Source organism: Cynara cardunculus, unplaced genomic scaffold (genome assembly GCF_001531365.2).
Source record: "Cynara cardunculus var. scolymus isolate 2C unplaced genomic scaffold, CcrdV1 Un_Scaffold_169, whole genome shotgun sequence".
NCBI classification, from domain to species: Eukaryota; Viridiplantae; Streptophyta; class Magnoliopsida; order Asterales; family Asteraceae; genus Cynara; species Cynara cardunculus.
The window spans coordinates 153,911-160,916 of NW_020200565.1; positions in this window are offsets into that span (position 1 = coordinate 153,911).

A 7,006-nucleotide genomic window follows, 5' to 3' on the forward strand; every position below is an offset into this window, starting at 1 on the left:
GACACTATGACTATGCATTAGTCATTTACAATGAGTTTCTGGAGCTTGTGAATGCCAAGAGATTCCCGTCAAAAGCAAGGAAGTTTGTGCCATTTCAACGTTTTCTGCAACTGATTATCCAAGCCACGATGAACGCAAATGAAGACATTCCACCCAGACCTCATTCTGAAAGAGGGCCTACGTTTGTCATGACACGGATTAGGCAACATAAAGAAGTTGAAGATCTTGATTCAATCATGTCTATCCCACCAGAATTACTTGCTCTAGCTGATCATAATGCTCGATGTGTGGTAGATTACAGGAGAGTGACATATTCAATAGTTCAGCCAGAACCGGCTGAACTTGCCCAAGGATCACCCCATGCCTCAGCTGAGAGAGCTCTAGAAATAGAAGAGAGCGTTCAGGCACAAGGGGTACCTGAACAGGGCTGTGAGCTGAGAGAAAAATGTAATGGAGAGGGGTGAATTGGTGCGGGGAGCTTCTGATCAGCAACACACTTTAACTGCTAGAGCTTCACCTAGTTCTGAAGCTACTCAATCAGATAAAAGAGCGGATTCTGGTGACGTTGCTGATGATAATGATGATGATGATGCACAACATATTGGTACATTCGATGATGATATTGCTAAGATATTTCCTGAATTTGCAACTCAACAAACTTGTCCCAGCCTCAGATCTTTATCATTCAATATTGATGAGGGTGGTGAATATGATCGTTATCTTCTGGGAATGACAATTGCAGGAGGAGACGAGGGAGTTGAAGTTGAAAAATATGAGAGTATGAGAGAAAGGGAAGAAGAAAAATATGGAGAGAGTGTGAGTGGAGCAGAAAAAGAAGAACAAGCTCCGTCCCAAACTGATATAATTAGCCGGGCACCCACATCTACTACTCACATTCATATGTTGAATGTTGGTATTGAACAAGACGTAGCTAGCCCAGCTATGCAAATACACACCCTCCCCATCCACTCAATCGGTTTTCAACAACCGTCTGTTTCATCTTCTCACGGGGATTTTACTCATATGCTAACTACTTCTCACTTGGAGAATGTGGTTATTGAAATAAGTAGGTCGCTACCGCAACCTACGACTTCGATTCTGTGCACCTCGAGTCTAGAGCCGATACACACAGGTACACATGAGTCAGGAGCATCTGTTGCTCCAAGTGTTGTTCTAAGTGAACAAGCCAGAACGACCAGAGTGGTATCTTTGGATATTTCACAAGGACAGGTCGAAAGTCCTACCAATGCTAATATTATGTCAACATTGAATGTAGGCACAACAGTTTATTCAAATGTTGTTTCAACTGGTAATCTAAGTGATCCAAGTGTTATATTACCCGACTTCGTGTCAAGGGAGTATCTGGACGGCGCCCTAAAGGCTGGTCAAGACAATTCTGATGCTCAATTTGCAAGTCTGAAACGTTTGATTAAGGGCAAAGAGCAAGTTGATGAGGAGCCACCTTCAGCGCCATCACCACCACCTGTACCAGAACCATCAGTACTGGAACAATCGGTGGATGAGCTCAAGTCGCTACTGTATGCAAAATTGATGGCTTCACAGAATGAAGATGCTGAAGATGCTGACTTAGCTGGACTTCTTCGCCAACAAGTTGATACTAACCCAGTTATTCGAGCCTCTGAGTTCTTGACCTTCCAAGATGTGAATAACGCTAATTTTTCTAAAGTTAGTCGTTTGATTACATCTAACACCCTTGAGTTGAAACGATCAATAGATACTCTTTCCGAGAGAGTCTCTATACTTGAAGAAACGTGCAAGTCTCAAGCCGAATCTCACAAAAGAAAACATGACGATCAGGATCCAGATAGTCATGAGGGGGAGATGAAAAGACAGAGATTGGCTGAGACGTCTGCACAGGGAGAAAAGGTGGGTGAAGAGTCAGGTCCTCAAGATGTCAACATTCAAAGTTCTGCCCTGGAATCAGTTCGGGAAAGAATAATAGAGGCTATTGTGATTGAAGATGAAGAAGTGGTGGCAAGTCCTACGATCGAGCCAATGGTTGAAAAGCCGGCAGACTGCACGGTAGAAACAAGGTTGTTTATGGACTTGTCAGCCAACGTAGGTTAACAGTGCTTTCACTTCTATTTTGGGTGGAGAGCAGGATTTTGGTGAAGACGTGGAAAATATTGATGAATCTACTGGATTATACTTTGATTTTGAAGAAGATCTAGAAGAAGAAGAAGAAGATCCAGAAATGCCCATTCAAGATGATCCACAGTCTACTCCAGAATCATCAACTGCAGATCTACCTGTTGCGCCAGAAACCAGCACTCCAAAAGCAACTGTTGAATCTACATAAATTTTTACAAAGAATTATATTCCATTCCACATCAGAGCAAATTATTTTGGATATGATCGAGAACGGATTCGAGAGCCGTATCTTGAAGATGTCTATTTTGGTATATTCATTCGCCACAGGAAGCTTATTTGTGGTGACAAAGTATTGGGGATTCAAAAGAAGCCTAAAGAGTTCAGAACAGAATATCGACATCTCTTGAAGTCTAAGTGCCAGCCAATTAGTCAAGTACGTTCAAAGCACAATATTGTCTCGATAAAACAGATAGATGCTCAGAGACTTCGCAAAATTTAGTATCCTGTGTTTACTGTCACAAGACAGGATGGCCAGATTTGGAGATTTAGTGAAGCTGATTTCACTAACTTGTACTTGGATGATATTGAGTATATGTATTTCGAACTCAAAAACATGAAGATCAGAAAGGAAGGAGAACTTGTAGCATTGGAAGCAATTAAAAGATTCATCAGAAGTCAGGTCAAGCTGTCAATGATTATCGATGTTCAAATGGGTCTTGAAGATAGTCAGAAGATAATCAATCTCAAAAGACCTAATCAAGAGCTTGAAGACATTGATGGTTATCCAGTATACATGGTTCTTGAAAGTCCAGAGTTCGGAGTTGCTTACTTTGCTCAACTTCAGGTGAAAAAGTTTATGAGATTCAGTGAACTAAATAAGTAATCTGATGGTACAATCAAGCTGGTAAAGAGGGCACTGGATTTAAAGCTGGTAAATAATGACAAGGCTGTGGAATCCGAGCGAATGAATTCCAAAGAAAGATATCTGCTTGTCAATGCCATTAATCTGCTCGAGGAGAAAGTTCAATATAGAAATGCTCTGAGAAGGTTTGAGAAGATTCTTGGACTGCGCAAAACGAAATTTACAAGAGTCCAAACTTGAATCCAAAGGGGGAGAATGTTGGGTTCAAGATTAGAGCTAAAATGTTGTATTCAAGTTTCTCCTTAGTTTAGCTTAATTGTAATTAGTTTAGCTTTACTTTCCTTAGTATAAATAATATTTCCTTTGTATTTGTAATTACACATTGATTACATCATTAATCAGAAAAGTGAGATTTGAGAGCAAAGTAATTCTCTCTCTCCAATCTATTATTCTTATATTCTTATTCATCTTTGTTCTTGAGAATCTATGAAGATCACATCAAGATTCGTATGATTTTGGACTTCACATATTACCTAGACCACAACGTGTCTGAATACCTACACCTCGATCACCAAGAATTTGATGAATTAGATGGTCTTTAGTCCATCGCTGAGCTGGTAGAGGATTATGATATGAGTAGCGAAGTTCAGAAACAGTGGATGAGGCTTCAGCTACAGTGTCTTCAGCTATTGGGACAATTGCTAAAGGAGCCTCAGATTCAACGATTGAAATAGGTTCAAATGCTGAAGGCATTTCATTCACTAATTGATCAGTGTTTAAAGAAGAAGAAGAAGAAGGAACACAGCTAATCGGCACAACAACGATCTTTGAAGAAGACACATTGGTGTCACTAGCTGCAACTAGAATGATTAATGGTTCATCTTTAGCTTCTAGGGCTTCAACGTTGAGAGGAATGCTGAAGGAAGCTTCATGTTGTTCATAATGAGAGAACATCCAGTTTTTTAATTCATCTTCATCATTTAAGATGGGTTTTGAATTAGCTGATTGAGATTCATCAAATGTGACATGCATAGTTTCTTCTATCGTCTGTCGGCGTTTGTTGAATACTCTGAAGACTTTGGAGAATGAAGAATATCCAAGAAAGATTATTTCATCAACTTTGGGATCGAACTTTCCTAGTTGATCACGGTTGTTAAGAATATAACACGTGCATCTAAAGATATGTAGAAAGCTAATAGAGGGCAATCTGCCACGGAAAAGTTCATAAGCTGTCTTCTTGAACCTCGTAATGATCAACGACCGATTTTGAGTGAAACAAGCAGTGTTGACAGCTTCAGCCAAAAAATTTGTAGTGCGATAGGAATCGCTGAGCATTGATCGAGCAACTTCAGCCTAGAAAGTACTTCTATTTTCTTGATGAATGATATGATGTGTTTAGGTGCTTCACTTTTGGATCTTAGAAAGAAGACCCAAGTGTACCTAGAATACTCATCAACAATGACGAATGTATACTTCTTTCCAACAATAGATTGCGCGTTCACAAGACCAAAGAGATCCATGTGCAGTAGCTGAAGAGGCGATGTCACTGATGAAATTTGCTTTGACTTAAAGCTAGCTCTAGTATATTTTCCATTCTCACATGCTGAGCAAAGAGATTCCTTTGTAAAGGAGTGTTGAGGAAGACGAGTGACAAGATCATTTCATGACAACTCGTTGAGTGTCTTGAAATTAAGATGAGAAAGTCATTTGTGCCACAGCTAGTTGATGTCTGACGAAGCTTTAGAAAAAAACAACTTTTCTCATTGAGAGAAGAATCCATATTGATGATGTAGACATTCTCTAGACGAGAACCGGTCATGGCAGCCTTATCATCCTTATCATCCTTATCATAGACATAGCATGAATTCTTGGAGAACTTCACTGTGTAGTCTTTATCACATAGCTGACTGATGTTGAGGAGGTTATGCTTCAGTTCTTCAACGTATGTAACATGCTTGATTGTGGTTGCACCGTTAGTTAATATACCAAAACCTCTGGTATATCCTTTTCTATTACCTTCAAAGGTCACGGAAGGTTCTCTTTCTTCCTTGTAGTCAATGAGCAGGGATTTGTTTCCAATCATGTGCCTTGAGCATCCACTATCAAGATATAATATGCCTTTGACTTCCTTTACAAGGCAAAAGTTTAAAAAATGCTTTTGGTACCCATCTATTTGGGTCCAGCAATGTTAGAGGCTTCATTTACTGAAACTGAAGAACCAGCGTCAGCAGATGGCTTCACTGAACCTGGAGAGGTTTTAGTGGTAAAAGGAACAACCTCTGACACTAGATAGACAGACTCAGTAGGTGTCCTCATTGAGCCTGACAAAGAGGCTTCAGTGGTGGGAACTACAACATTTGGTACTGAAAGCTTAGCATCAGTAGTTGTCTTCATTGAGCCTGAAGAGGAGGCTCCAATTGTTTTTTTCACCTTGGTTGCTTTAGCATCCTTAGTGGATGATTTTGCTTTAGTTGATTTTCTGCTTAAGCTACTATCTTGCCCTTGGCTAGTGGACCATCCTTGGTGATAGAAGGATACTTACTGAAAATGTGTGTAATTTCACAGTGCTTACACTTCCTATAGTTGAAAGTAGCTTTAGGGCCAGGAACTACCAGATTTGAAGAGGAACGAGCTCGAAAGATTCCCTTCTCATTACTTATTGAGGAACTTTAGAAGATTTGGAGTCCTTAGGTGAAGCGTTCACCTTGAGAGGGTTTAGATTTATTAGTCTCCGAAGAAGAAGACAGTTTACAAGCTGAAGGAATAGATTTAGATCTATTTGACTTGTTTCTCTTCTTGGGAAGAGGTGTTATGACAATGGATTTACCCTTATCTTTGCAACCTTAAACTCAAAGGAGTTCTATCAAGATGACTCTCAGTGAAAGAGGACTAGGAGGAAGAATTGTCATGAATGGAAGAGACAAAGGTCCCAAACTTGAGCATGGACCTATCAGTGACACTGTCTTCCTGATCATAGGTGAATCCTAGACCAGTCATTATCTTGGCAGGGATCTGAGCGTTAATGATCTCTGAGGCTTTGACAGAGGCTTTGCACCATCCTTCTATGGTATCCTTCTCAGCCCTGAGTTCAACAATTGCTTGCTTATGCTCAACTATAGCCTGTTCGCGTTTGACAGTGATGGTTTGGTTCACAATGACCTGATCCTTAAGGTCTTCTTCGATCTTAGTCAGCTCTTTGATCTTTGAATGACAAATCTTCAACTGTTCTTAAAGATCAAGATTAAGCATTTCTGCTTTAGACTTGCCATTCAGAGCATTGTAAAGGTCCATCGTCAGCGTGTCTAATGTTGATAGGCTAGAAGACGAAGAAGAAGATGGTTCATTCAGGAGATATTCCTGAGCAGGATAGGATAATGAGGAATCATGAGAGGTTGAGGTATCTGAAGCTTCTTCTATGACATCTTCGGCCATCAATCAGATATAGGCCGTATCTTCCTCATCAGATGATGATTCATCAAATGAATCAACCCAGTCGTGCTCTTCAGTGACAAGACCTTTGGCCTTTCACTGAAAGTTCTTCATCTTCTTGTACTTCTCCTTCATCTTCAGGTACTTGTCATCTTTAGATCTGAAGGAGAATGGGGTTTTAGAAGATGGCGTCACAACCTTCTTAGACCTGTATTCACCAGCAAAGTGATCCTTGCGGTGACAGTTGTAGCAAATTGCTGAAGCTTTGTCTATGTTATTAGACTTTGACTTCTCTTTGATGATCAGCGAAGGAGATCTGCGGAAGTTACTTTTCTTGGCGAATCTCCTAAAATATTTAGTCAATAGCACCAGTGATTCATCAAAATCTGCAAGATTAGATTCTGATAAATCCTCAGAGTTAGTAGAATCTAACTCAGTGATAACGACATGAGGAAGAGAAGAAGAAGACGAAGATAGGAATTCAGATGAAGCATCTTCAGAGATTTGAACTAACGGAGAGCTCTTCATTTCTATAGAATCATTGATTAGATTCCTTTTTCGCTATCGAGACTGCTCATGATTAAGTAGTGTCCCATAAAGGGT